Source organism: Octodon degus, unplaced genomic scaffold (genome assembly GCF_000260255.1).
Source record: "Octodon degus isolate 3935 unplaced genomic scaffold, OctDeg1.0 scaffold00104, whole genome shotgun sequence".
Taxonomy (NCBI): domain Eukaryota; kingdom Metazoa; phylum Chordata; class Mammalia; order Rodentia; family Octodontidae; genus Octodon; species Octodon degus.
The window spans coordinates 6,644,017-6,661,079 of NW_004524680.1; the positions used below are offsets into that span (position 1 = coordinate 6,644,017).

The 17,063-nt window shown below is 39.8% G+C and overlaps 1 protein-coding gene and 1 pseudogene across 4 annotated transcripts in view; one reads left to right on the top strand and one right to left on the bottom strand.

The window, feature by feature from the left end:
• Nucleotides 1-17,063, top strand: part of Ptk2 (protein tyrosine kinase 2) — a 365,697-nt gene that overhangs the window by 17,201 nt on the left and 331,433 nt on the right. The window lies entirely within an intron of this gene.
• Nucleotides 11,006-17,063, bottom strand: part of LOC101593230 — a 53,877-nt pseudogene continuing 47,819 nt past the window's right edge.

Here is a 17,063-nt window from a genome sequence, read left to right on the forward strand (position 1 = left end):
TTGTTTTATTCCATTAAGATCCAAGCCTATTGGTTGATGTCATCCTCAACTGGAATGGGTCTTCCCCCATTCAGTTTGCTGGCCTACCTGCTAGTAATCCACAGACACACCTAGAACTGTGTTGTGTTTCTTTTTTTCTTTTTTTTTTCTTAATGTTTTATTTATTTATTTATTTATTTGGTACAGGGTCTCACTAAGCAGCTTAGTCTTGTAGTGATCTTCTTGTCTCAGCCTCCCCAGTGCTGGGATTACAGGCATGCACCACCATGCCTTATTTTGGTGGCCAGCATGGCATGCTTGGTGTGCCAGGCATGCCCTTCTGGGGCTGGCACAGCATGCAGTTCTGGTGATCAAACCTGGGTCTTTGTGCTTGTTAGACAGGCACTTAGACTGCCAAGCTATCTCCCCAGCCGTGTGTGTGTGTGTGTGTGTGTGTGTGTCTTTCTGTCTGTCTGTCTTTCTCTCCTCCTCCTCCTCCCCTTCCTCCTCCTCTTCCTCCTCCTCCTCCTCCTCTTTCTTCTTTTCCTCCTCCTCCTCTTCATCCTCCTCCTTTAAATGCATTTGGTTGTTACAGGGTCTCACTATGCAGCTCAGACTTGTGGTAATCCTCCAGTTTTCAGCCTCCCCAGCACTGGGATTGCAGGTGTGGGCCACTCAGCCTGCCCTGTGGGTGGGGCTGGCTGGGCATGTGGTGCCAGGGGTTGAACTGCAGTTCCTGTGCTTGCCTAAGCAGGTGCTTAAGTCTGCTGAGCTATCTTGCCGGCCCTGTGTTGTATTTCTTAATCCACTTAAATTGACGTATTGTAATTGTTGGTCATTCATATACGTAATGAGAGAAAGCAAATTCCTACAAATTTTCATTGAGAAAATTCAAGATGTTATAATTTAATAATTATTATTTTGGTTCTGGAGATTAAACCCAAGTTCTGTGCACTGAGCTCTATTTCTACCCTTTTTTTATTTTTATTTTTAAATTTTGAGGCAGGGTCTTACCAAGTCTTAAGTTGCTCAGGGTGGACTTGATTTTGCCATCCTCCTGCCAAAACCCAGCTTTAAATATTTTTTATTGTACTGGTCTGCTACTTAGAATGGGATTTTTTGGGGGAGGGGTGGATAATGCTTTGCTTAATTGGAGTTGAGTTAGTGGTCCTATTATCAAAGTGATTTACAAGCAGAGAAGCAGCATACAACTATAATCTTATCCACTTGGAGGCTAAAGGTGGATAAAAAGTTCAAGGTCAGCCTGGGTAACTTTAGTGAGATGCTTTCTCAAAATTTTTAAAGGGGCTGGGGAGTGCTTGTGTAGCAAACATCAGTCCCCAGCAGTAGAAAAGAAAAGCAGATGTTAGCTTGCAAAATTATACATGTTTCATCTTTGAAAATATCTGTAATTGACTACTACTGATATTGGCCGAGGAATATGTTGTTTTAATTGCATATTTATTGCATGAAAGGCATTTATAGTATTCTATTAGAATTGCTTTTTTTTTTTTTTTTTTTTTCTTTCTTTTTGCAGAACTGGGGATTGAACTCAGGCCCTTGCACTTGCCAGGGAAGCGCTTATTCCACTGAGCCATCTCCCCGGCCCCTAGAATTGCTTTGATATTTGTCATTGAGCATGTTTGTTTAGGATCTTGCTTTGTAGTTTAGGACAGTCTTGAACTCAGTGTGTATCCCAGGCTGCTCTGGTACTGGTAGCAGTCCTCCTGCCTCAGTCTAGTGCTTGAATTACAGAGATACTCCACCCCACCCAGCCTGTAAATTTTCTTTGTATTTTAATCAGGGTTCGGAAACCCTATTGGAACTGGTCTTTAACTCAGAAAATGTGTCTGCTGCAAATTTTTATGGGAATGAAAATCTTTCTCTTTTGCTTTTTTTTTTTTTTTTGGTGGAACCGGGGATTGAACTCAGGCCCTTGCACTTGCCAGGCAAGCGCTTATTTCCCTGGCCCCGAAAATGAAAATCTTGCTTCTTTTTTTTTTAACTTCTTACAGCATGAGAGGGTATGAAGTATAATTCATTGACTTTACTGCTATATGAATTCTTATAAGAATTATGTAAATTTAGGTTAATTTTATTAAGAAATGTCAAGTCCTAACCAAAAAAAAAAAAAAATAGTTTCAGAAGTTATTCATTATTTGCTAATGGAGGGGGAAAGAATTTAAAAGAGATAGGTGGGAAACAGAAAAATAGAGTAAGAAATTAGAAGCAGGGTTGCAAGACAAAGGAAGATTTTGCAGATTTGGGGACACTGGTGAAGAAGACAGGAAAAGAGAAGGAAGAAATGAAAGGTAGAACAAAGCAACAACGAAAACCTACAAACAGGCTGGCCAGATAGCTCAGCGGACTAAAACACCTGCTTAGTCAGAAGCAGGGACCAGGATTCAATCCCCAGCTTGCTGTGCTGGCTCCACCCCTGGGGCTCTCTGAGATGGTGATTAAGACTGGGTGTGGTGGCACATGCCTATAATCCCAGCGCTTGAGAGGCTGAAAACAGGATCACTATGAGTCTGATCCACGTAGTAAGACCCTGTACTAAATATAGTAAAGAAAAAACCTGGAAACATTGTTCACACTCATAAAAACAAGAACAAAGGAAAATAACAAAACCAAAATAAAAACAAATAAAGAGTGACAATGAAAATACCACTTCAAGGCATGTCTCTGCTGTCACTGGTAATCAAAATGAACAGGCAGAGTCCAGATCCATGTTGGTTAATCCCAGCAAGCCAGCTGTAGATTTCTGGTAGGGTAGTGGATAATCCCAGCAAGCTTGTACCTTTAGTTTCTGGCTGTGAGGCTGTTTGATTTGTTCAGCCTGTAACACTTAGTGTGCCTTCTGCTAGCTTAAACTCAGCTCCTTGAAATCCTGCTTCACCCTGACATTGGGGGCTACTCGGTGTAGCCAGCACTCAGGTGCTCTCAGTTCCAAGATTTGTTGGCCCCTCTCTAACATGGCTGCTGACCAATAGCTCTCTCCTGGGGGACATCTGAATCTGAATAATTCGCCATCTACTGAAGTCTGCTGTGTTCATGTTCACTCATGTGCATCATTGATACGTTTCTTTGTGGAGGCCTCTAGTGTCCAGTAGTTATCATATGTCAGCAGGCGGATCTGCTCCTCCCATGCAGAGATCCTGCTTTAGACCTTTGCAGGCTACTGGAGACTCATTTTTTTTCCTTATGCTGCTATATTCCTTCATTTGGACACCAAATCTGGGAGAGAATATTTCTGTACTCTTCACCACTCCGCCATCTTCCCAGAAGTCTGAGCCATCAGTTGAGGCAGTCAAAACTTGGAGCCATCTTCTATAAAGATAGCTCAGAGGGGGTGGGTTAGTGCCAAGCTTGTGTTATCTGTTGGACATTTTATTCACTCATATGGTTGATGTTGTCCTTATGGAATCTCAGTGTTGGTCTCTGTAGACTGTGTCCTCAGGGGGATCCAGGAGAAAAGGAAGCCATGTTAGGTACATTTTAATACAAAGAATTAGGTCTCTTCACTGTTAGTGAAAGGACTAGAAGAATTGAAGGTCAGGAAAGCAGCTAGCTAGTGTATACATCATCGGAGCTTCTCTGAAGTCAGCAGTGATCCCAGTTCATGGAGCCACTCCTACTGTTTGCAATGATTCCTGGGGTCTTTCTTAGAGGCCACTGAGAATTCTCAGCAAAAATTGCTTTCCTTAGTTGCCAGATCCTAGTTGTTTGTCCCATCACTGACTTGCATCTGTGCTCTTCTTGCCTTCATAGAACAGAGCTCTGTCTTATCTTGGAGTCATACAAGAATACCTTAATTATGTAACTGACACTGAGTTGTTGTAGTAGGCAGGGCTTTCTGAGCTATGGATTCTCTGTGACGTTACAGGAGGGAGGAGGTGATAGTGATGCAGAGTTCATACAGATAGCACAGCATGGCAGCCAGGCAATTCTGTTTATGGGGTGGGAATTTGGAAGAGGAACCTGAGCTAGAGTGAGCATGGAGATAGGGTTTCAAGTGATAACTGTCTAGGAAGGGGTAAACAGGACAGAGCTTTGGGTACTCTAGAGCTAACAGTTTGAGAGGAGAGGAGGCATGGCTGAGAGACTTAAGAAGAAAACCAGGAGAACATGGTGTCCAGATAGCAAGTGAAGGCAAGTGGGAGTGATCATCTCAACCAGTTATTGCTGGCAGTTCACATAAGTATTCAAGGACTGACCATTGGATCTGCCTGTGTGGGACATTGGTGATCTTGAGTAGAAAAGTTTTGGTGGAAGAATGGTAGTGCAAGCAGTTGCGGTTTGGAGAAAAAGGAGAACAATTTGTAATAATAAGCACTTTGTGTTTGTGCTTGTTTATGGACTTAAAAGATGGCTGCTTTAAGTCTTCGTGGTATAATTTTATTTGCATCACCTTAGTATTGGTGTCTTTTGATTTTGTTTTTCTATGGGAATTGAGATTTTTCATCTTTCTTTTGCTGTTTGGGTTGTATCCCCATTTTGGGTATCATTTTAGGAGACTCCAGTCTTATTTAAATCTATGGGTAGAGTGTTGCTTTGAATTCCAGTCTCCTCTGATTCACCTGCTGTTCTCTTTGGCAGCACATATACTAAAGTTAATTTGTTTGCTGCAGTTTACTTTTCAGTAAAGAAACAGCTTCTGCACTTATTCTGTGCAGATTTTCCCACTGCTCTTCAGGTGACCATCCTTTTCCTCTTTACCTTTGCTAGACCACTTTGCTTTCAGATGTCGGACTCTACTTTCAGTTGGGCCATGATGCGTAAATCATTGTGTCCCCTGATGATAACCTACAGTAATTGCTACAGATCTCCACTGAGATACTCTTTGGATGTGATTTATGTCTCTTTCCATAGGACTTCATTCAGTATCTGAGGTAGACGACGTGATTCTTTGCATGTCATTTACCATGATAAACATTAGTAATATGCATGGTTGAAGGATTGCCTTGTCTTGAAATCACATGACTGCCTAGTAGTTTTAGTAGTCATGTTTCTTTAACATTAAAATATTTTTCACACATGGGAATTTTGTAGAGATAGGATTTGTAATGCAGAGTAGGATAGTGATGAATGCAGGTTTTGGAGAGCCCTTACTCTGAATTTAAGGACTGATTCTTTATCATACTCTTGTATTGCACTCCAGGTTATTTCATTTTTCTGTATATGTTTCTCATCTATTAAGTGGAAATTACAATTTTATAAACACAATACATTTGATTCTTGTATATGGATAGCTGTATAAATAAAAACTACATCTGCATTTTATGTTTTTTATTTATTTATTTTTGCATTTTATGTTTAAATGGGGAGGAGAACAGAGAGGGGAAAGGGGAAAGAAAAAAGTAAAAAAAAAAAAGAAAAATATGGAAGCAAAGCTTTGTAAATGGAGAGGGGAAGAGGAGTTGAAACTGAGAGTAAGGGGGAAAAACCAAGTTACTATCATGTACAGGTACAAATTATGGATGTGATCATTATGTATATCTGAGATGTATCAATAAAATGTAATGGGTTTTTTATGAGAATATATTTCTTGAGGGAAAGAAAGCTTTTTGAGAGAGGCATGGGGGAGGGGAGCGGGTTGTTCCCCCCAGAAGCTGTCTCTTCTAGGGACTTTTATAGTGTAAAACCATGTGGGGCTAAGGTGGAGAAAGGAGGAACTCTCTTAGGTGGATGTGGGGTGGGATAAAACTGTGGTCAGCCAATGAGATTACAAGCACCATTGCTCAAGTAAAATTGATTAAGTCCGGGGCCAAATGGGGAGGGAGTCACGTAGCAAGGGGGCATGAATGTAAAATGGGACTTTATCTGGTAGCCATCGGATAAGGATTCTTCCTGTCTTTCTCAGGGTGAAGACCAATCCCAGATGCTAATCTTTAGGGAGGTTAGCATTTGTTTGCTCTTTGGTCTTTAGGTCTGGCTCACAGCCGTAGCATCCGTCCCTCCCACAGTTGCAAGGTATCTTGTCTTCTGTGTTATCTGCTTTGAGGGCCTGGCCCTGTCCGGCTGCCTATAATATTTTTATTTAACTTCGCTGCCTGCATTCCCCTTTCTGAAGAGGTAACCCGAACTACTGTGAGGGAACCATGGGTGATGACTGCTCTTCAGGCTGAAAGGGGTTGTAGTTGTTGATTAGCAGTCAGATACATTCTTCAGAGGTTCTATCTGAAGGCCCTCAATAGATGACAGGCATTTTTCCTCTTGGGTGGACATATAGCTTTGAGTCTGGAGGAGACAAAGCCAAAGAAACTGTTAAACATGCACATGCCAAATAATAAGATCAACAAGGATAATCATGAATGTAGTAAAAAAATGATTTTTGCCAAGGAGACAATAATGACTTCCCATAAAAATGATAAAGTTAGGGTCTAGGGGACCTCAGCATATAAAACACTACAAATTTTTGGCAGAGATCTCTTAAATGTGAGGTTTAATCCCTTTTTTATCTTTCATGGCCATTGCATATTGTCTCAAACAAACTGGCCTTTCATGTCTCATCAATTTTATTATTACTTGGGACACATGAATTGTCAGAAATAGGGAAAACACCAAGTACTCTCCAGTTTGCAAGTGGGGCCACTGGCTGGATAACTACCGGCAAATCTGCATGAGTTGCTATCAAACATCTAACAGGCTTTTTCTTTATATTGACAGTTGGCATGAGTTCCTTTAGGCTGAGAGGTAAAAGACTCACGATCTTATCAATCTGAAACTTTCTCTGACTTCATTATGAACACTTTCTGTTTTTCTTTTTTTCCCTTCTCTAGTAGCTTTGGACATTTTTCTTTGAAATGTCCCTTCTCTCTGTTTGGATCCAGGGAAGCATAACTTTTTCCCTGTTTTCTGACTGACCTTTATTTCTAGAGCCCGACACAGAAACCGCTGCGCTAGGTCGCCACCTTGACCTTTATTTCTGTAGGCTGCCAGTATCACTATTTTCATTTTCCATCTATAGTTTCATTCTGTATCCTTTCTATCTCAACTCGGACAAATTCATTCCTGTAAACCCTTCTAACTTCTGCAGCTTGTGTCTCATATTTGGGGCTCACTGAGCAAGATACAACTTTTTAGTTTTAAGGCCTCCAGGTAGCCCTGCCCAAGGAACGTGAGAGCAACTTCTCTTGTAATAAGGCAGGAAACCCAGAGAAAGGTCAGTTTACCTGGGCTATATGAATAGGTGGACAGTTAGTTAAGGCCTTTTTTTTTTTTTTTAAAGAAATGCTTTTTTATTTTTATTTATTTATTTATTTTTTTGCAGAGCCAGGGATTGAACTCAGGCCCTTGTGCTTGCCAGGGAAGCGCTTATTCCACTGAGCCATCTCCCTGGCCATTTTTTTTTTTTTTTTAAATAGAAATGCTTCTTTATTTTTATTTATTTTTTTGCGGAACTAGGGATTGAACTCAGGTCCTTGTGCTAAGTTAAGGCCTTAATATGTGTCTCTATAAACAAAATCTGGTGGATCCCAGTTAAAGGAATCTTAATCTAGCATATTTGTTATAGATTTTACCTGCATGATTACCTGGGTTTTGGTATCCTCTAGGAAAGAACAAATTTTCTGAGACATTAGAGAACATATAATCAAAGCATGAACATTCAAGCTAACAGGTACGTTTATAAACTTTTTTGAGACCTAGCAGTCGTAACTCACCAGCTCTTAGACCCCTGTATTTATGGAGTCTGACAGTTTGCTATAAATCCCTCTAGCTTTAGTTAAGAGAGGTCACACATGTATTAACTATCAGCATGAAATATTGGAGTTGTAATAAAAATCAACCAGGTTAACTCATACACTTATCATGAAATACAGCATTCAGTCAGATTAAACCAATGAAATACCTTTTGAATCTTGTACATATGAACAACAATATATTACATTTGTAAAAACTAGTCTTAGCATCATTGTTTAGTAATCAATCTGAATATATTGTAGTATCTCAGTTATAGCTAAAACAATATATCTTCTAAAGTCTGTTTTTATTGAGGTACGATGACTAGAAGGAATGTCAGGGTTGGAGAAGGACAAAGAGACCTGTGCCAGTGTCCAGCAATAGACTGGGTTTCTTTTTGCTCTATAATCATCATTACTCAGAGCTCCTCCATGGAGATGACAGGTAGAGATAACAGTCTGGCCAGAGGGAGGAGGCAGGCCCAGCGCCCTTTAGTCCTAAAGGACCACCTGGGAAGCTGAGTCTGAGCTCTGGGGCCTTCCCCTCAGAGTGTAGTCTCACTTCTATGGCTGCCTTGGCAGTCAGGGCATGGCTTGGGGCCTCTTGAGACAGTAATAAAATGTAATGTTAAAAAATGGACCCCTCTCCACAAAAACCCTTCATTTTAAAGCAGAATTAATCTGATGTTCAGAAAGTATAGTTCCAACTCTAGATCATTCTCTGATTTATATGGGTTTAAGAACTTGAAAATAGTTTCTATTTATCATTTGATCTGCATACAAAATGGTCACTTACTACTACTGATAATTCGTTAACTTTACAGCTTTTTTTCTTTTAGTGTATTCATTGGCTTAGTTCCAATTGGAAGGCAATACCTGTACCAAGCACTGTCACGCAAGGAATGAGAAACACTATCCCTACTTTGAGTACCACAGCAGCCTAGTATTGGAATGTTTTTTGGCTAGAACATTATTTTGAAGCATAAATAACCTTTTGTTTGCCCAGATGATCTTCATAAATTATACTCACATTCTTGATATAGCTCTGGCTTTTCAGAAAGTTACTTCTGACTTATGTTCTTTCAGAATGTGAGTTACAGCTTGACTAAGAGCAGAAATTTATTCATAAACTAAGCCTAGGAAAAGGGAAACCCTTTAGTGGTATATTCTGTACATTAGAGAGCTTCACAAATGACTTAAATTGTTAGGATATTATTGGTTAAGAAATAGTGAGTTTGGGTCTTACTTAGCAATTAGTGTTAAACAGATATTTTATTTTCAGGGACTTCATATCTACTTGCTTATTTCCAGCCAGGTATCTTATAATTTGTTGATATGTTATATTGAACATGACTCAGCTCTAGGAAGAGCTTTCTGTCGTGAGTGCTTGGGGAATCCCGGTCAAACTTTTTCTCCCTCCCCCCTTTTTTTATGTCTAGTGTTTTAACAGTATGATGTGGTTAATTGAGAAGGCAGAATAGCAGTGTGATTTTTAAAGTTGCTTATGTGTCAGTATTTGATCTTTAAGTTCACTCTTGCTTGTGACAGAGAATTTAACTTTGTAAAGACTTAATTTCTTTCTTTGTAAAATGGGAATAGTAATAACCACCAGTTAGGGCTGTGAGGATTAATTAAAACATACCAGTCACTTACAAATGTGAAGTGTTAGTGCTATGATCATTAAGATTGTTATTTGGAATTAGTGAGAGATGTATGTAGAAGGCTGTCTGTGTTGGGCTGTGCACTGAAATGAGAACACTGTAAACAAGGTGAGGTAAGGAAATATTCTGATAATGAAGCACAGAATCAGTAATGTGTGACCAGTAGAAAATTGTACTTTGCAGGTTAAAAAGCTTTGAGCAACGCAAGCATCTGTTTATACCTATTTTAAGATAGGTATATTTTAAGATTTCTTACCATTCATGTAAGAAAGGGATAGGGATATTCATTATAAAAATGTCTTTGGAGAGTTGACAGTTGTTATGGTTTGTGTCTAAATGTTCTCCCAGTCACATGCGGTCATAGTGCTTTTTCAGAGGTGGCTGCATCTAGAGTGTGTGATGGGTTGGTGGTGCAATGTAAGGATAAGGGTGCTGGGATTAAGGGTGTGTGAGTTATACCTGCCCTACGGTGGGTAGCCAGCAATATAATGTTATGGACAGAAAGCGATGTGTGTCTCGTTGATTTTGCTTTTTTCCCCCCACCATAAACTATTGCCCCTCTGCCAGATGCCATCCTGCCTTGAAGCTAACCAATTATAGACTGAAACCTCTACAAACTGTGAGCTAAATAAACTTTTCGTTTAACTTTGGGTATCAAGTATTTTGTCTCAGCAATGAGAAAAGAAACCAAGATAATGATATATTTCAGTGCCTGCTTTGACAAGCACAGGGACCAGGGTTTAATCCCTGGCAGCACAGGCTTCATCAGCCCTGCCTGTGGGTGCGCTGACCTGGCCACCAAGACCAGGCCTGTAATCCCATCACTGGGGAGGCTGAAAACAGGATCACTAGGAGTCTGAGCTGTGTAGTGAGACCCTGTACCAAATACATTAAAACAAAGCCAAACATTTCATCATGTAATAAGCCAAGTTTAATTTTTATTTACATATTTGGAGCAGATAGTTTTAAGTATTTTAACTATACAGTGTTTTTGAATGTCTACTTTAAGTCTTGTTAAAATATAAGTATCAACTAGTTCATACTTATATTTTATCAATTTCATAGTTAAAATGCTTTGGTTTGTTAAGGATGAATAAAGGGTACAAACATTCTCAATATACAAAATAAAGCAATGAACACTTAGAAAAATGTGAATAACATTCAAACTCAGTAATGCATATATCTTGGGAGTTCTGATCCCCTGGCCTGCTGTGCCAGCCCCGCCTCCGGGGCCTGCTGAGAGGGCAATTGATACTGGGCATGGTGGCGCATACCTGTAATCCCAGCACTTGGGAAGCTGTAAACAGGAGGATCACTACGAGTCCAATCTATGCAATGAGACCCTGTACATCCTGTACCCTGTCCTAAATACAAAAAAAAAAAAAAAAAAAAAAAAAAAAAAAAAAAAAAAAAAAAAAAAAACAAAAAAACAAAACCAAAACAACCCACAGGTATTATGTAAAGAAATGATTTGAACGATTTCATCTTTATAATTTTATTTCTTGAATACTTTTCCATGAACATCACTCTGTGTTTTTACCCCACTCCAGCGCTGGGTTCAATCATGTCCGGTGGCACCTTCCGTGTTTTTAACTTTCATTTACCATTAGATAAGTTCTGTCACTCAATACTGACTGTAGTTTTCCTTAGTTGGAATTTTATGTGAATCTTGAAAATCTCATTTTAGTCAAAATAATCTTCTATATTGATATTTGGATCTAGTAGCTCTTCTCCATATGGTGAAAGATCCATTTGGTTTAAAATTAAATTTTCAAATGTTTCCTCTAAGTCCATTTCACCAATTAAGGTGGCTCCCATCATACACCCATTCTGTATGACCACTTTGACATACTCCTGTCCTTTGGTGCATTTCAGCATTAACTCATGATCTGAACTCAGGCCTTGTGCGTTGTACTTTCCCAGCAATACAGCCTGCACATAGGGATAAAAAAAAGTTACTCAACTGAGTAGTGAAAAGTGAAACAGAATGTTGTTTTTCTGGGTCATGCTAGAATAGCCTACAAAAAAAACCTATTCAACAAAATTTTACAGCTCAAAGTGTTATTGGGAGGGTCTGAAGAAAGCATTTATTCTATAGACAATACTGCCACCCATTAAGATATTAACATCAAGCAAGATATTAATTTTTTTTTTTTTGTGGAAATGGGGATTGAACTAAGTCCCTTGGGCTTGCCAGGCAAGCCCTTTTTCTACTGAATCATCTCCCTTGCCCTCAAAAGTCACCTTTTTTTTTTTGCGGAACTGGGGATTGAACTCAGGCCTTCACGCTTGCCAGGCAAGCGCTTTTTCTATTGAGCCATCTCCCTTGCCCCCAAAAGTCACCTTTTTTTTTTTTTTGGCAGAACTGGGGATTGAACTCAGGCCTTTGCGCTTGCCAGGGAAGTGCTTATTCCACTGAGCCGTCGCCCTGGCCCCTGATATTAATATTAAGATATCAGTGAATGTATTGATTTTTTTTTTGGGTGAGGGGATTCTACAATATTTGTGTTGCATATTGTTGTTTTCAGATTAGTTGTTCAGATTACCAGATGTAAGCATTCAGAATTGGTCAAAAGAAAGTTATAAAAAAATTTTAAAAAGTAATACATATATTCATTTACTTACACATTAAGAAGTAAATGTGTATTGATTATGTGCTGTAGGCACTTTGCTAGGTATGGTGCCTACTGTTTGAAATATAGTGGTAAATAAAAACTAGGCATTGTGAATAACTGGGATGGTTTGTCCTTGCATTTAGTAAAAAAATGAAACCAGTGCTAAGAGACTCAGGACCTTAACAAATGATATTTTTAGGTTTATATGCAGAAAAGAGGAAAAAAGGTAGAGAGCCTAAAAGAGTAAATACTTCTGGCTGTAACCAACTGGAGCTTTTTCAACTTTACTTTAATTTTGTTTCCTAATTCCTGGGCTGATATTCTTAGATGATGCATATAATACCCATGTTTTTTTTTTAAAAAAAATAGTGTTAAATTGCTGTGGGATATGTAGGATACAGAGCAGAAAGAGGCTGTCATGGTCCCCAGAATCTTATAATGTAGTTGGAGCAAGAGATTGACAGAGTAAGATATAATGTCCACTCTAATAAATGTATTAAGTGGGAAGGTACACAGTCACCTTTGGGATTAGGGCCACATCTTTGTTCACTGCTGTATATCTAATGCCTAGTACAAATCATGGTGGGTGTAAATATCTATGTAAATGTCCATTCAGTAAATATCTATGCTGCCTGCCAAATAGCTCAGCGGATTAAAGCGCCTGCAAGCAGGCACAGGGACTGGGGATGTGATCCCCAGGCCTGCTGCGCAGGCCCAGGGCCTGCTGAGAGGCAATTGAGACTGGGCGTGGTGGCTTGTACCTATAATCCCAGCCCTTGGGATGCTGTAAAGAGGGGGATCACTACAAGTCCGATCTAGTGGTAAGACCCTGAGCATCCTGTGGATCCTTCCCTAAAATACAAAAAAAAAAAAAAAAAAAATTCTGTGCTGATAGGTTTTGCTGGAGTGTAGGATTCATAGAAGTCAGGAGTGAAAGATCACACAAAGAGGGAAGGCTTGGTCAATAAGTGTCATACTAAATAGTTTGCATTTTCTGCAAAAGTACCTTTTTTTCCTACTAAATTACTAGAAGTCAGATTTCCTAATGCCCAGGCTGATACTCTTAGGTGATCCATGTAATACCCAGAAAGTATCATCAGGTCTTGGGTTCTATGTCTATTAGTAATGACTGGAAGGGCTATCGAGATGTCCTATGCTCGTGGTGAGCTTTTTGTCTTTTGGGGAGAAAGAATACAGTATAAGATACTTTCTTGGAGGTAAAGTGTAAACTCTCTTGAGGCAAATAAGTTGGTGTGTCTTGAATTTTAGTTTGAAGAATGATACTGGGCTTGTAAAATAGGTGTTCAGTACATGACTAACTAGCAAAACAAAACAAAACCCCCATTCGAGTATTGAGGTTGAAACCAGGGCCTGACATATGGTAGGTAAGCAGGCGCCTCACTGCTGAGCTACATCCACTAATCTCTCCTAAAATTTGTTAAAAATATGAGATAGAGTCTTGCTAAATTGCTCAGGAATGAGCGTTTGAATTTGTAATTTCCTGCCTCAGGCTCCAAGTAGTAGAGAATACAGGTGTAGACCTCTGTGTCTGGCTGCATATACTATTGTAGCAAACATTGTGTTTGCTTCTGAAAAGCGATAGCTAAATGAGAAGTGGTCCTCTCCGTAGCTTCTTCAGTCATATGGGAGAGAGAGTACTAAGTCCTTGATTATAGTACTGTGGGATGAATCCTGTGCTGGAGGTATAGGGTAGTGCGCTCACATCGATCTGTGTGTGTGTGCACGCGCGTGCGGCGCAGACTCTCACTACACAGCTCTGACTCGTATTGATCCTCTTGGTTTCTGCCACCCTTGTGCTAGGATTACAGGTTTGCGCCACCACACCCAGACTCCATTGCCAGCTAAGCGCTCCCAGGGGTGGGGCCAGCATATGGTGCCAAGAATTGTACCTTGGCCCCTGTGCTTACCTAAGCAAGCGCTTAGTCTGATGCGCTATATCGCTGGCCCGTTCACATCAGTCTTGAGTGGGAGAGGGGTTGTGGAAGGCTTCCTAGTAAGATATGAAGTTTGAGGGGCTAGGAGTAAGTTAGGTGGAGGAAAATAAGAGCCTTCTAGGCAGAAGAACCAGAAGTTAAGGCTTTGTTGTATGAAGTAGTAGCAGGACACAAGGAAGAATTAAGATCTTGCTGTAAAAAGGGAATGAGGAGGGTTTGAAAATGAGGTAGGACACTAGTAATTTGGTTCTGGGCTCTTTGTGTGTGTGTGTGTGTGTGTGTGTGTGTGTGTCTGTGTCTGTGTCTGTCTGTCTTGTTTTCATGTTTATTTGGGTGTGTGTCTGCCAGGAGAATACTTTTCTCCTCCTATCCTTTAGAACATTCAAGGTGGAATAAGATGAATAGGGATGAAGCATATCTGGAATAAATAAAGGCTTAGAAAGTATACTTTGTGCAGAATAAAGGAAACAGAATTGAAAAAGTACTATAAAGCAAAGGAATCCTACTAGCCTCAGGTAATGAGAGCTATTAAAGACTGAAGCAAGTGTGTAATTCACTTTATGGAAGGTTACTCTGGTACTGTTAAAGTTGAATTGAAGGGACCACCATAATAAGAGACCATTTTGGAGATTGTAACTTGAACTAAGTAGTGAGGATGGAGAAGAAAGATGATTTTCACATTTACTAGAGAGGTCACGGACCTGAGTGGTCAGTGAGGTGGAAGAGCTGAAGATAAAAAGTAGACTAGGTCACATATTGTGGTTAAGGGTATGATTTTGGGGGTCAGTCATACCCGAACTTGGTTTTCTCTTGACTAAGTCAGTACTTGTATGACTCTGGAAAATTACTTATTCTCCATAAATATGAACTGCTTGAAATATGTAGCAGGAATAATTCCTTGAGAGGTGATTTTTGAAAGATAAATACTGTTATTTTAGCACAGAGCATAGAAGATGGACAGTTGAGAGATGATCCTACAGTTATAGGCTGTTCACTGTCATAAGGCGGTGTATTATAGCATATATGTAAAGTATAATGGAAAGAGAAGCAGGGCCCAAGTTCTGTGCACATTAGTATCAGCGGTCTATAGCAGGGGTCAGCAAATTTCATATGTTAAATGTGCCTTTTTTTATTTTTTCTTTTTTTTTTTCCTGTCTTCTTTGAGACAGGGTCTCACTGCAGCTCAAGCTGGCCTTGAGCTCACTTTGTAGCCCAGGCTGATCTTGAACTCAAAATGAACCTTTGCCTCAGTCTCCCAAATGCTGGAATTACAGGTGTGGGCCACTACACTGGGCTAAAATAAACTTTTGTAAGTGTCTTTTTATTGGAATAGAGTCACACTGAATTGTGTATATGCATATGTTATATATAGTTGTTTTTGTGCTACAGTGGTAAAGCTGAATAGTTGAAAAAAAAAAACATGTATCCCATAGAACCTAAAATAATTATTATCTGGCTTTTACAGAAAAAATTTACTCATTTCTAGTCTGTAGGAATATTCTAGTGGAAGGATCCATCGTACAGGTAGACTTATACTGTTCAGTTCAAGAAGTGTGGGGTAGAAGTTAAATTTTGGTAATCCTTAGCAGACAAGTAATAGCTGCAGCTGTGGAGGATGAGGTAGATTCCTCAGAAATAGTATAGAGCAGTGTTAGTGAACTTATGTGTGCCCCAGCTGGCTGTTTGTTATCACTGAAAGCTCTAAAAGGTTCACCATCACTGGTGCAGAGAAAAGGACACTCAGGGAACAAATACCACAGGCAGGTGTTAGAAGAAGAAGAGGGAAAAACCATAGACTGATGGACTTTGGCATTCTTGGATGCTGGTACAGAGTTTTCTTCAGATGTTTACCATGAGCTTGCTGTCATATAGTCTTCACAGCCATGCAGTATGGCTTAAATGAGTTTGCTTAAATGAAATATTTTTTTCCTCGAAAGAAACGTTTATGTATGATCTTTATTGGTTAAACAGTTTAGACAAGTCTAGAACAGCTTTTCACATTTTGAACCTTTAGAGCACTCTACCATTCAGGAAATAAAATACTTCCTGATAGGTTTAAGTATTAGGATTATCAGGCAGTGATGTTAGTGACAGAAATCTGCTCATATATCTGCTTGAAAGAGAACATGAATTTATACCTCATGTAAAGGTTCTTCACAAGATGAATGTAGTTAAACAACTTACAGTTTCAAAACAAAATACCCAGGAACCATCTGTCTCTTTATTTCAATCTTTATTTATTTGATATAGGGTCTTGCTACACAGCTCGGATTTGTAGTGATCCTTCTGCCTTAGTCTTTGCAGCACTGAGATTATAGGTGTGCACCACTATACCCGGTTTTGGTGGCCATCTCGGCACGCCTAGGGTTCCAGGTACTACACAGCATGCAGTACTGGGGATTGAATCCAGTCCTTGTGCTTGCCAGGCAGGCACTTAGACTGCCAAGCTGATCTCCCCAGGCCCAAGAAAGAATCTTATGTACCTGTAATATTCCACTTGGTGTCATGCTCTGTAGAAACCATCAAGAGACTGTTCCCCTTGACTAATACATGTGGGTTTACTGATGCACACTTCTTTAGACTGAACACCAAGCTCATCTAAAAACATCTCTCTCCAGGGTGAATTTGGAACAGGCTTAACATAGCTTCTTCATCATATTGTCAAGCGGGCCAGATGCCGTATTTGAGCATCTCTGGCACAGATAGAGAATCCTCTGCATGTGAATGACATTTGCTTCAATGATCTGAGGTCCAGCTCATTAGATACTAGTCATTGGAAGATGTACCCCAGGACCCACTGGACAGTGCTGATACATGAGTCTGACTGCTCTGAAGTGCAGTTGACAAAGTTTGAGCACAGACTTGTGAAATGTGAGCTGCTGCAGCCAGTAAGACAAGAATTCTGCCATCTTGCTATCATCTTCAATGTAGATGGTTCCAATGCCATCACTTTCTGTAGACCAGATATAAGAAATCTTGAACTCTATGTTAGGTACAAGTTGCATAGCCCTATGATAAAACTTGATGGCTTCAAAAAGAGCTCCATTTTGTTCTTCTACTGTTTGTTTACTTTTGGCATCTTCTGCTCCTCTTGCTGCTTTGCAAGGTCACCCACCTACCTTCTTTTCTCTTTTCTTTTCTTTTCTTTTCTTTTCTTTTCTTTTCTTTTCT